Source organism: Nomascus leucogenys, chromosome 19 (genome assembly GCF_006542625.1).
Source record: "Nomascus leucogenys isolate Asia chromosome 19, Asia_NLE_v1, whole genome shotgun sequence".
Lineage (NCBI taxonomy): Eukaryota > Metazoa > Chordata > Mammalia > Primates > Hylobatidae > Nomascus > Nomascus leucogenys.
Window position 1 is genome coordinate 37,511,533 of NC_044399.1, and position 14,043 is coordinate 37,525,575.

At 49.8% G+C, this 14,043-nt stretch overlaps 1 protein-coding gene across 2 annotated transcripts in view; it reads right to left on the bottom strand.

Annotated features, from left to right (window-relative positions):
* Nucleotides 1-14,043, bottom strand: part of PIPOX (pipecolic acid and sarcosine oxidase) — a 106,965-nt gene that overhangs the window by 38,457 nt on the left and 54,465 nt on the right. The window lies entirely within an intron of this gene.

Consider the following 14,043-nt stretch of genomic DNA (forward strand, 5'->3'; position numbering starts at 1 on the left):
TAACAACAATTAACCAGTAAATAATATCCTTTAAACTGCAAACGCTAGAGTAAATTAATTCTTCTAATGAGCTGTCAGGCACGGAAGAAAAAAGTCCCCGTGTTCTTTGTCGCCACGCGGCTGCCGTGTGAGCAGCCGAGGAAGCTCACCTCGGGCCCTGGGAGCTCATTACAGGGAAGCACGCGGCGCGGGGTTCCCGGGAAATCAGCCCGGCCTCGCCTGCACCCACGTGGGCACTCGGCCGCCGCCCGCACCCGGAGCCCCACGGCCCCGCCCTCATTGCGCACGGCGCGCCCCTCCAGGTGCCGATCGCAAATGGGCAGCGCGGAGGGCATTTCAATTAGAGACCTCCCCCTCTCCCTTCTGGTCGCCTGGGCGGCTCTCAGCCTCGAGGTGGAGGGGGCACAGGAGCTGGGAACGGAGGAGGGAGGAGGGGGAGAAGCCCTGCGCGTCCCTAGTCCTTGCTGCCTGACCTTGGACAAGTTTCTTGCCCTCTCTGGGCAGGGACGTTGTAAATGGAAGTGTGAAGCTCATCAAACCAGATGTGATTACTTCTGAGCTCCTGAGAAGTCCGTGACCATAAAAAGACACCTAAGAGTGAGGCAGCTCTTTATGTACTGATTCGGAGTAATCTCCAAGATATTGTCAGGTGACAAAAGCGAGGCACAGAAGAGCTTGCAGGGGATGCTACATCTTGTGTATTAAAAGTAGGACTCAAGAAAGAGAGTATGTGTCCGTGTTTGCTTGTATATGTCTAGACAGGAAGCAGGTAACATTGCTTGCCTCTGGGGAGGGGAAGCTGGAGACGGGGACTGGAGGGAGAGTTCAGTGAACAACCTTTTATACCCTTATTATTTGAACCATGTACAGTTATTACCTAGTCAAAAAATAAACGTTACGAAAAACAAAGCCATACACATCAGGGGTCAGCTTGTCTCAGTAGCTTTCAGGAAGTGGAAGCCACAGAGGCCCAGCTGAACTGAAGCCACATCTGAAATACCTCCAGAGAGACAGCACACTGCCTCTCTAATAACCTATTCTAGAGACAAGCTAGTGAGTCAGGAAGTCCTTCCCAGTAGCTAATCCCATTCCCTTCTGCTATAATTTAAGTTTCTCTCTTCATGTTCTGTGTTTGGTGGGTGAAACGGCTGATAGATAATTCTCTGCAGAGAGCTGGGGGTAGAGGACAGCCACTGTATGGACAGGAGAGAATGAAGGGCAGTCCCAGCCCTCTGGAGCCCACAGGCCTGGGTTTGAATTCACTTCTGTCACTTGCTCACTGTATGGTGTTGTATGTCACTCTCCCCACCGCGCTTCTGCTTCCTGTGGTCCCCGCCTCCCTCGGGGAGGATATTAAGTGCTGGGCCTGGTGAACAGGCATCTACTTCCCGTGGAAGCCCGCAGGTCCATTGCTGCCCGAGATGGACAGAGACCCCCCTGCACAATCCTGGGTCATCTACCCACCCCTCCCCAGCTGCGACGCCCAACCCCGCCTCCCACCCGGAGCAGCCAGATACAGCCTCCCTATGGCCAGACGCAGCTTTGCCCATTTGGCACCTAAATTGCCATGCCCTGAATCTAGAACAAGTTCAAGGTAGCTGGTGGCTGAGATAGAGTTGGAGCCAGAAATCACCAGAGGTGATCACTTCTGAGCTCCTGAGAAGCTCGTGACCTAAGACACCTAAGAGTGAGGCGGCCCTTTACGCGCTGGCCCAGGGCTTGAGGAAAGCACTTGAGAGGCTGCTTTGGGGCTGGGGGTGAGAGAGGGTTCAAGCCAGGAGAACTCCCAGCCCCCTATCACCATCTGACCAACTCCCCCTTTATCTATTTTGTATCCTTGCCATCTTCATAAAGTGTCTTTTGATTAAAGAGTTCCTTAGCTGGCCAGGCGCGGTGGCTCACACCTGTAATCCCAGCACTTTGGGAGGCCGAGGCAGGCAGATCACGAGGTCAGGAGTTCAAGACCAGCCTGGCCAGCATAGTGAAACTCCATCTCTACTAAAAATACAAAAATGAGCCGGGCGTGGTGGCACACGCCTGTAGTCCCAGCTACTCAGGAGGCTAAGGCAGGAGAATCGCTTGACCTTGGGAGGTGGAGGTTGCAGTGAGATCACACCACTACACTCCAACCTGGGTGACAGAGTGGGACTCCATCTCAAAAAAAAAAAAAAGAGTTTCTTGGCTAAAACATATTTGAAATGCCCTGACCTTGGCCATTCAGAACTGGGCACCCAAGGCATGGGGTTTCAGAAAGAGCAGGGACAAGGGGGGGAAGAACCCAGCGCCTACTGAGGACCCACTTTATGCCAGGCACTTCCCATGCAATTTTCCCCTTAATCCTCACAACCTGTGGTTTGAGTAGTATTATCCCCACTGTATGGACAGGATTAGGGAAGTTCCAAGGGGTTAATAGACTTGCCCAGGTGTATTCAACAAATAAGTTGTAGTTGGGCTAGAATTTGGACCCAGATCTGCTGACTTCAAAGTCACATCTCCTAACACACTGCTGCCTGTCCCAGCCCCTCACTTCACCATCTAGATCTATTAATGTGATGGGGTGCAAGTGGGGTGGTACAGAGCTGGGGTGTGGGAAGGAGGCCAGCTCAGCCTCTTGACCCTCTCTTTCCTCAACATCTTCTACTCTGAAGCATTGAGATGAAAATTCAAGGAACAATTGCTGATTGTAAGAATTCATGAGAAAGGCTCCCCTTCCCTGGGAGCCTAGAGGAAATGCACTGGCTTCTGCTCTCAGAATCTGCTTCCTCCTCTCTAAAGTAGGAATTACTTAACCAGGCAATAACTAGGCAGGGGGAGAGTATGGGCCCCTCTGATGTCATCTTTAGGAGAGTGTGGTGGCTGAAGCTTAGGCACAGAAGTCTAATACACATGAGTTCAAATCCAGGCTCTACCACTTACAAGCTGTGTGACTCAGGACAAGTTACTTAACCTCTCTGAGCTTTGTTTTCCTTCCCTGCAAAATGTGGATCATTGCCACTGATCTCTTTGGGCTGTTACAAAGGTTAAGAAGATGACGTGTATAAACTACTTAGCATGGTGCCTGGGCATTAAGTGGGCACCCAATACATGACTACATCTGTCCTGATGAGTTTTTTGTTGCCCTGCCAGACAAACTCAATCTCCCAGACCAAAAAGGGCAGTTGTCCTGGTGCCTGAAATAGGCAGCCTACCTCTGCAGCTTCCTGATTTGGGAGGCAGCCCAGAAAGGCCTCCAGGCTTGGTTTTTTGCAAAGGGCAGCGGAAAATCAAAGCTGAAGCCAGCAAAACAAGGATCTCAGCAGTGGATCTGAGTCAGCTGCTTCTGGGTCTGGGGGTTCAAGAGTCTTCCTCAAAGTAACATAGCTTCCTGGTTACCCTGTCCTCCCTGTAGCTGCCCCCTTGGCCTGAGTCCTCTGAGGGCCCTGGGCACTTGTGTGCACAGAGCATCAGCTGGGAAACAGGGGTGCTCCAGTGAGTAGAGGAAGCTGGGTCTCAGCCACGCGGAAATTAAAACCAACTTGCCCAGCACTGAGTTACCATGTCGCCTGAAATCAGATTGATTTCTTGGGCTTGTTGTGACGGCAGTGTTGCAATTGATTCATCTGGATGGCGGGGAGTTTATCTATTCAGAGCTGTCTGTCACTGATCTGAATAAGCTGCTAAAATAGCCCAAATACCTGGCGAGGGCGAGGTCGCCACCAACCTCGGCTCAATATTAATTATAATAATGAACAGGCATAAGGAGCGTTGGTTCATTGCTTGCCCAGCAGGGCTGGCCTCTGAGGTTTGGTGTTTAATATTCATTTCATGTCAACAATGTGCAAAGAGCGAGTAGACTCTCCTAAGCTGAGAGAAGTCTGCAAGGGCAATGATGTTGATCTGTGCTTCCACGGGACTAAGAAGGAGCCAGTGCTGCTGAAACAGAAAAGGTTTAGGTTAGACCTCAAGAAGAACTTTCTAATGACCAACAGTGGATGGACATAGAATATCTAATTCAGCCTGGACGAGTTACTGCTCCTCCTTGACTCAGCTTCCTCCTCTGCCTGGCTAACATGGTGAAACCCCATCTCTACAAAAAATACAAATATAGGCCGGGCGTGGTGGCTCACGCCTGTAATCCCAGCACTTTGGGAGGCCGAGGCGGGCGAATCACGAGGTCAGGAGATCGAGACCATCTTGGCTAACATGGTGAAACCCTGTCTCTACTAAAAATACAAAAAATTAGCCGGGTGCAGTGGCGGGCACCTGTAGTCCCAGCTACTCGGGAGGCTGAGGCTGGAGAATGGCGTGAACCCGGGAGGCAGAGCTTGCAGTGAGCCAAGATAGCGCCACTGCAGTCCGGCCTGGGCGAAAGAGCGAGACTCCATCTCAAAAAAAAAAAAAAAAAAAAATACAAATATCAGCTGGGTGTGGTGGTGCATGCCTATAGTCCCAGCTACTTGGGAGGCTGAGATGGGAGGATCATCTGAGCATGGCGAGGTTGAGGCTACAGTGAGCCATGATTGTGCCACTATACTCCAGCCTGGGTAACAGAGTGAGACCCTGTCTCAAAAAAAAAATAATAATAAAAAATAATAATAATAATACTTCTTGGAGGTGCTGCTACTGCTGCTCCTGGCCAAATAGCAAGAAAAGGAAAAACAAAACAACAAAACTGGCAGGCTCTTCTGGGTTGTTGGTTCAGGGAGCAACAAAGGGGTCCTACTTCGGGTGATAAATCACCCTTCTCAGCCTTGGTACAGAGCGAGCATTCCATCAATGGGGCTTTTGTAATAATTATTGATTCTGTGAATATTTATTGAGCCCCTGCTATATACCTGAATCTGAAGAAAAACTATTGAACAAGCCATGATCCCCAGCTTGTAAGGAGATGAATTCTGGGGTTACTATGGGAGCTAGGGCACCCTCCTCACTGGAGGCTCTCAGGAATAAGGGTGAGCCCTATCTCTGGGAGATAGCTTAGCAAGTGCTCCTGGAGGCATGCAGATGGATGTGAAGACCTCATGTGGTAGCTGGGGTTGTTTGAGGCATAATTATCCAGCAGAAGACCCTGCTAAACATCAGTCAAGAAGAGCCCCTCCAGAATATTGTTCTTTCAGAAAGGGGAGGATCCTTCTCTCGATGGGTCTTGCAAAAATGTGGTCAGACTTGGGGATCAAGTCTGCAAGAAGCCAACAGTGACCAATTGACTCCCCTGCCCCTAAAGACACCAACTGAAATTGCAGCAAGAAACATGGAGGTTAAACGAGATTTGGAAAGCAGTGAAGGAGACCATGATGAAGAGATTCCCCTGGCTGTCTGGAAGCCTGGTCGGCTGCCTTCCTTGTGACATTCCTTTCTCTGTTCCTACAAAGCTCTCCTCTCTCTCCACCTCAGCTGCTGGTGGAGACCCCCATGGCCAGCCTTAAGAGAAACATCAGAAAAAAGTTAATAGCGAAACGCTCTGGCGGATCTAATTGATTTTTTTCCTATTGGTTCCCTAATATAGGCAACACTGTTCCTGCCGCTTTTCTGGGCTGCAGATTATGTCATAAATAAAGAGATTTGCTTCCTATTTCCATGTGCTTATCTTTAATAAGTTAAGAACTCAACAAGCTTTAGGAGGACTTGAAATAAGCAAGAGATCCGGTGGTGGCTTCGGCTGTGGCGGTGGCTTTATTTCAACAAAGCAGGAGGCAGATTGCTGAGGTGGGTGGAAGAGAATTTCCATTCTTTGAGTTGCACTGGGCCTGGGCTCAGCTGGGAGAAGAGAGGGGCAAGTGGGAGAGCTGGGGGAGGAAATTCGTGGTGGCAGATATAGTAAAATGGATGGACCCCGCCCATGGGGCTGCGGGTAATGTGGGAGTTAAGAACATAGGTTCTAGAGCCAGGTAGCCTGGGTTCAAATCTGAGCTCCGTCATTGTTTACTAGTTGTGTGACTTTGGGCAAATTACTTAGCCTCTCTGTTTCCACATTTTAAAAATGGATAATATCTAGCTCATAGGTTGTTGTAAGGATCAAAATGTAAAGTGCTTAGAACAGAGCCTGGCACAGAATATGCGCAGAATATATGTTAGTATATTATTAAATTATGTTAGTATATTATTAAGACATCCTCTAACTCAGTTTACCTTAACTGTTGCTGAGCCTGTGCCATGTGTCAGGCCCCAGCCTGGGCTTCATAGATGAGTTCACTCTGACTTCAAGGAGCACCCAGCCCCTGTGACTGGTATGAGCTGGGTGTCCGCACTAGGGGGAATCCAGAAAGTGAGCGGTCACCCCTTTCGGGGAGAGACTGCCGTCCTATGGCCCTCTCTTGAGGTTCACCCACTCTCCAGTTCTGGACACTCCACAGATTAACTCACATTTCCTGAAAACTGACAGTGAACACAAACTGTGCAGCACGTGCAGAAACGGCCTCACTCAAGTTTAGGTACTGTGTACCTCATGTGTGCCAAGCTCTGCTATTTATTTGCAGGGTCTCATTTAGTCCTAATCAGCCCTATGAGGACAACAGTATTGCTATCTCCCATTTTACAATTAAGGAAACCAAGGAACAGAAAGGTGATTTGCTCAAAGGCTTACAGCTAGCAAGTAGCAGAGTGAGGATTTGAATCCAGGTCCATAGAATTCCCCTGCTCTAAACATTGCCCTGTAGCCCTCATCCTGCACTTACAGTGCACTTACAATTGCAAGCATTAATAAGGCACATATAATATGCAAGATCCTAGGCGTAAGGGCTGAGGGGTAGAAAAAGAAGTAGATAGAAACAAGCACCTACTATGTGCCAAGCTCTCCAATAGGTTATCTCGCTGAATACTTTTCTGAAAGGCAAGTGGCATCATTTTCCTTTCATAGATAAAGAAATGGAGGTTCCAAAACTTGCCCAAGGCAAATATTAGGCTGGGATGATTTGAATTCAGGTCTGCCTCTGAAGTCTAGCCAATGCTCAGGATGACCCTCAATCCTCAGCTTCTTTTTTCTTTTTTCTTTTTTCTTTTTTTTTTTTTTTGAGAGTCTTGCTCTTTCACCCAGGCTAGAGTACAGTGGCATGATCTTGGCTCACCACAACCTCCGCCTCTCAGGTTCAAGCGATTATCCTGCCTCAGCCTCCTGAGTAGCTGAGACTACAGGTGTGCACTACCACACCCAGCTAATTTTTGTATTTTTAGTAGAGACAGGGTTTTGCCATGTTCGCCAGGCTGGTCTCGAACTCCTGACCTCAGGTGATCCACCCACCTTGGACTTCCAAAGTGCTGGGATTACAGGCATGAGCCACCACGCCCGGCCTCCCTCAGTTTCTTGATGAGCAGTCTCCCTTTCTAGCAGGCCTTGCTCTTGCCTATCCCGAATGTGGCCCTACTACAGATGGGCTGAGAAGTGGAGCCCTCCCCACGACGGGCCTTGGGTGGACTCCCCCTTTCCCAGGAGATGGTCTCTATCCCGGGCTTCCATTTTGTATTCTTCCTTTCTCTTGCAGGCCATTGTCTGGACCCACATATTCTGTTGCTTTAAGGACTGGTGACCTCACAATCAGTTGCCATAGAGACCATTGTGATGTCACAAATAGAGGACAAGTAGTTCAAGGAGGAGTGGGGGAGGGAATATGCTAGAATTAAGGGACATTGGGAATTTCTGTCCTATTTTCATGCCCAGAAAAGGAAGTGGCTAGGATGTATCCAAGCCTGGGTTCTGATGTCTAAGGGAGGCTTGACCATGCTCTCATACCACTTCCCCTGGGTTCTCCTGAGACTGTGATGCCTCTAAGGCCCAAATAAAGGGTCAGTGAGAAGGAACATCAGAAACACTCCCCGCCACTCTGGGGCTATAAGAAGCGGGCTGCTTTTGTAGCAGGAAGGAATAGCATTAGATGCCAGGAGGATCTGTGTGAATGGAAGATCTCCCCGGAGGTAATGAAGGGCCCTTGCCTTGGGAAGCTTGAAGCGTGGGAGACTTGGCCTCTAGGGCTTCCAGAGCCTTGTTTAAGTACCTTGTGGAGATAAACATGCTGTCTTTCAGGGTGTTGGGGCTGTTTCCCCTCCCCAATCTGGGCGCTCCTTGAGGGCTCTCCCTCTCCAGTAGCTAGCTCAGGTCCTGGCATACACACAGTGCTCAGTAAGTGCTCACTCATTCAGTAAATGAATGAGTGGGTGATGAATGAATTGAGAGGTAGTAGGGTGAAGGATGAATGAATAAATGGACAGATGGATGGGCAGGTAGGGCTCCTAGAGATTTCGTACCAGCCACTAAGCTTCGCTACACCCCAGCTCTCTAGCTACATCCCACACCACAATTCTTGTTTGCTGCCATCCAGCCACACTAACCATCTCTTAGTCCTGCCTACTCATATACACGCTGTTCCCTCTGCATAGAATGCACTTCTCTTCCTCTTCAATTAACTAACTCATCCGCATCTCCCCGTAGCCTCCCGATGCCCACCTGCCAGGGGCAGCCCACAGGATGCATCCGGGGCCTCTTCCCTCTTTCTCAGGAACTCACCCCACCTGGTGACTCACTCTCTCATCACGTGGCCATCAACCTGGCACCAGGTTCCCAGCCCCAGAGCAGCACCATAAACCCAATGCCTCTGGACAGATGTATTTTATGTAAGTTCAAGCACTAGAAATATTGAGTTCAGAGGATTTTATTTCTAGACCCCTCTATATTTCTCTGGGATTATCGCCTGTCTTTGTTCCCTCCCTCTCTTGGTTACTATCTTTGGACCCTTTCCAAGCCAAGCTGCCTTGATTGCTTGGGATGACAAAGTTCCCCAGCATCCTCCCATGGCGTCTCTGGGTCTGGAGAGAGTGACCTTGGGGGACCCTTTCTTCTTCCTTCAGCATAACCCTGCAGGTGGCCACAGTGCCAGGCAGCCTTGGCTTTTAGGAGCTGGCTTCACTAAGAGACAAAGTGTCAGGGAACATGAAGGGGATGGTGAAAGTGGAGGCCTCATGCCCCCCAGTTGCAGAAGGCTATGCTTAGAATAAGCTCTGGGGTAAAGAGGGGATGGAGAAGGCCAGCTGTTCTCTTTCCTACACCATGCCAACCTAGCCTGACACCAAATTAATAGCATTCAAATGAGATGCAAAGCATTATGCAAATCTAGAGGAGAAAGCCACTCTTACCAGGCTGTTGGAAGGCCAGCACCTTGAGTCCTTTACGGAGGACCCCACGGGCTTCTTTCAACTTCAGCCCTTGAACCTTCAGCACCAGCTGGTGTGAAGAATCCAATGAGACTGGTGCAGCCTTCTCCCTGATCATCTGAGCCGGAGCTCACTCTGGCCTCACCCCACTGCAGGTACTCAGGGCCTCCTGAAATGACACAGAGGCAGCCACGGAAGATAGCACAACCTCCCTCTGGATGCCAGAATTCCGGCTCCCCACTCATCAGCAGTGTATGCAAAGTAGATGCAGGGTTTTTTTGCATCTATTTAACCGTCCATTAAAATGGTCCCTCGCCCGTCACCTCTGCACAGGCTCAGGCTTCCAAATTGCCAACCCCCGCTGCCTGCAAGCACCATGTGGTTCCTGAGCCTGGTAATTGCTGTGGTGTTTGTTGAGCTGTGTTTGCATTTGATTGTCATTTAACTTTCCATCTTTCTCCTTCAATCAAACCAGAGATTGGGCTTTTGCAATTGATTATTCATTTTATTTTCATCCCCTTGGTGGTTTTCGAAGAGTTTTCTCTGTTAGTGCCACAAATTTGAACGCTGGGACTTCTCCTGCCACATGATGGGGGAAAGCCTCCTCCCATCCATCCCAGAGCTCCTATGTGAAAATAATCTAGCCAACATTGTACATCTTAAGTCCTATCCCCAGTCTCCCTGTTTTAGCACCTGCCTTATTTCTGCCCAGCCGGTGGCATTAAACATTTATGGAGCTGTGGAGGATCAAAGGCCTCGGCTGGGGGTGGTGGGCAGGCTGGAGGCCTCTGTTTGGAGATGGAAAGTAGCTCACATCAAACCACTTTCTGCTGCTGTCTCCATCTACCCTGAGCTCTTCCTACAGCCAATCTGGTCCAGCTCCTGGAGCAGGAGCAAGTGCCTGGAGCCAGGACTCTCCGTTTATCAGAGCAGGGCCCTCCTCCTGCCCCTAAATTCAATGGGTTGACTTTGGGTAATGCAGGGAGCCCTGGCTGGAGCACTGGCATCCCTGACTGTTCCAGGCACTGCAAGGTCTAGAATCCTGCTCCACGAAGTGGGTTGAGGTAACCAGGCAGCTCTGTACCCCTGGGAGCCTCTGGAGTGAGGTGGCAGCCCCTGCCCTTGCCTCCTTGAAACACCAAAACACCTTTGGCTCCACAAAAGATATGGCTCTGGTTTGAAAGCTGTCTTAGAAGAGAGTAATTTTCTCCGCCTCTCGCGCAGAAAGCAAGTGTCATCTCAGCAGAGACTTCAAAATAAGTCACCAATGTGCCTGTGATCCTACAGATTGATGGGCTGTTTGGAACTGGGGAAGTGAAGCTGGCTTCTCCAGGGGTGGGGGCTCTATGAATGTCTGGCTTTGTCTGGGCAGGGGTTGGGGTGTCTGGGATTGAGGAGCCCCTTCTTTCCTCTCTCTGGTCTCTCAAACCTAATTCAGTCACTGTAGCTCAGACACACACCCCACCCCCTGGCTTCTGAGTCAGCAGTGAACCCCACAGTTCCTACCACTTGCCATAGTGCTTGAAAACATACCTTAATGATGCCAGATTGCTCTGTTTCAGTTCAAATATCTTCGTGATGGAGTAATCCCTTCAGTGTAGCCACCAAGGATGACCACCAAGCCTTTCACAGCTAGGCCCCAGCCTGCTCTAGCCCTTTCTCCTACTTCCCAGCAGGAACTCTGCTCCAGCAGAACCAGTCTTCTCACTGACCCCAGACTAGCTTGCATTTTCCACCGCTGTGCATAAACCACACCCCCCCACTTTGAATGTCTCCATTGAATCATAAAACTTATTTGGGCTAGGGGCAGTTGTTCATGCCTGTAATCCCAGTCCTTTGGGAGGCCAAGGTGGGAGGATCACTTGAGCCCAGGAGTTTGAGACCAGCCTGGACTACATACAGAGATCTCATCTCTACAAAAAAGTAGCCGGGCATGTTAGTGCACACCTGTGGTCCTAGTTATTCAGGAGGTTGAGATGGGAGAATCACTTCAGCCCAGGAAGTCGAGGCTGCAGTGAGCCCTGATCACACCACTGCATCCCAGCCTGGGTGACAGAGTGAGAACCTGTCTCAAAAATTAATTAATTAATTTTTAAAAACATATTCAACTTGGTTTCACCCATCCATTGTGTGAAGATTTCACTGACCTTGCCTCATCCCCAAAAGAAACAATAGCCCACTTCTTCATTATCTCACAGCACTCATTTGACACTAATGACCAGCCTTGGGCTTTAGACACTCCTCATCCCTGTTGTTTATTCACAAATATTTATTGAACATCTACTATGTACCAGCCACTGAGCTAGATTGTGGGTAGATGAGACAGACATGGTCTGTGCCTTTGCAAAGTCAACAACTAGTAGAGCAGACAGACAATTAAGCAAGCAATTACACAGACAGGGGAAGCCCAGGGTTCTCTGGGAGCAAAAAGCCAGGTGGGGGATGCAAAGAACAGAAGTGAGAGCAGTGAGGCGAGCCTTGCAAATCCACCCAGACTGCCACTTTCAAAGGTGCCTATGAATTAAGTAGACTATAAGCCTGCCAGCCCTGTATGCAGCTGATTGTCCCCTTGGGCATTTTATTGTTCTCAATTTGTAGGTAATATCAAGGTCTGGTTAGGATGAGCCCCTTGGAGGGCAAGACAGAGGGCACCTGACAGAAGCTCTGCTGTTTCCTGGTTTGGCCCAGACTCTGCCTCAAGCTGCCTAGGAACCCACTGCATAAAGGCTATGTTGACTGCCTTTAGGAGGGAGGGACAGCCCCAGTGCATTGTCATGCCCGTCATGCAGTACAAGCCCATCTTCTGAGCTCAGGGTACAGTGCTGTATTCTGGGACTTGTAGTCTCCATTGGACCCTCTAGGTTAGTTCAGGCCATAGGGAAGGTGATGTGGCAAGTTCCAGGATGGCTTCTCTCCCCCTACTTTATGTGTATAGTGCCCAATCCATCAAGGAGCCCTGTTGCTAAGAGAGTCAGACAAGCCTGCCACCAACCTCCAAATCCCCATGAATCATCCTGGCAATACAAGGTTCATCCCTAGGTCATGACTCACTCCCCTTGCCCAAGCTGCCTAGCCATGAGGGACCAGGAGTACTAGAGGAGCTCAGAAATACTTTCAAGGAGGAAAAGAGGAATCTCACGACATTTGCCAGCATTTCCCTAAGCTTCCCTCGGCCACACAACCTTCAACCTCTGTGTCCCTTCCCTTCCTCTGTTGGCAACTCTCTTTCTGCCTCCCCTCTTGCACCTTCCTTGCTGGCTTCCTCTCCTCACCCCTGATTCTTTCATCAACTCCTCCTTCTTCCTGCCATCCTTCTGCTACTGCCCTCTTTTTCCTCAGCTTCTCAAAACAACTGTCCAGAAATCCCAGCATCTTCCTAATTCCACACGCCATCTGCCTGCTGCCTGGGATTCTTTACAGCAGTCATCACAGCTCCCCAGAGCCCATAAGAAGAGGGTCTGGAGAGAATCCAACCAGCAGAGTTGGGAGACTCTGGTCAAGAGGACCAAAACACTCTCTAAGGAACTCGAGCAGAAATTTCACCACCTACTTCCAGGATGAGGTCAAGAAGGACACTGGACAATGACTGGAGTCTGGAAGCTTTGGAGAGCAATCAAGTTCATGTAAAAAGAAACTAAACAAAAAACTGCCCTTCTCCCAGGGGCAATAGGGAGTTCAGCCCTCTTATTCCTCTGCAGGGAATAATAACATCAGCCATAGGATCCTGTCCCATTGTACCCATTAAAGCTCTTCAAGTGAGCCCATCAATGAGCCCCTGCCTTTAAAGAGCAGCCTCAGGATGGCACAGCTGTGACTGCCCCCTTGCTGTCCTGTGACTCACTGGGGCTTCTCAGCCCAAGCACGGCCCTGGAAAGTTATTTTTCCATGCCTTTAATAGTACAGGCTACACCCCTGGGCCTCCTGCAAGTCTCTATCTAAAACAGCCCTAGGGCACAGTGGCTCACGCCTGTAATCCCAGCACTTTGGGAGGCCGAGGCGGGAGGATCACTTGAGGCCAGGAGTTCAAGACCAGTCTGGGCAACATAATGAGACCTTATCTCTACAAAAAATTTTAAAATTAGCCAGGCTTGGCCGGGCGCGGTGGCTCACGCTTGTAATCCCAGCACTTTGGGAGGCCGAGGCGGGCGGATCACGAGGTCAGGAGATCGAGACCACGGTGAAACCCCATCTCTACTAAAAATACAAAAAATTAGCCGGGCGTGGTGGTGGGCACCTGTAGTCCCAGCTACTCGGAGAGGCTGAGGCAGGAGAATGGCGTGAACCCGGGAGGCGGAGCTTGCAGTGAGCCGAGATCACACCACTGCACTCCAGCCTGGGCAACAGAGCGAGACTCCGTCTCAAAAAAAAAAAATTAGCCAGGCTTGGGGGTGCATGCCTGTAGTTCTAGCTACTCGAGAGGCTGAAGTGGGAGGATCTCTTGAGCCCAGGAGTTTGAGTGAGCTATTAATATAATTGTGCCACTGCATTTCCAGCCTGTCTCTAAAAACAATAAGAAAATAAAATGAAATAAAACAAAATAACAGCTCTAGGAAACCCTCTCTCATGACTATCCCATTTTCTCCACCAATTCCAGAAACTTGGGCAGAGATGGCATGAAGGGTCTGTATCGACTGTCACTGTGGCTTCTCTGGTCCTGCAGAGGGGCCAAGGCAGAGTCCTGGAGATCCAGGGCTACGTGGGGACCCAGGATACTACCTTCAGCTGCCCACAGCTTGGCCCAGGTTGCCTCCTGCCAAGTGAAGAATGTCTCCCCAGGATGCGAGTGCCACTGGCTTTTAACTATAATATCAGGACAATTAAGCTTTTCTGTGAGCACAGTTTGCTGCTGATGCAGCTGCCTGGAGCCCTGGCATTTATTGAGCGCAAAGTAATAATTTATTGTCCTTTGTACGCTCAAAAGCC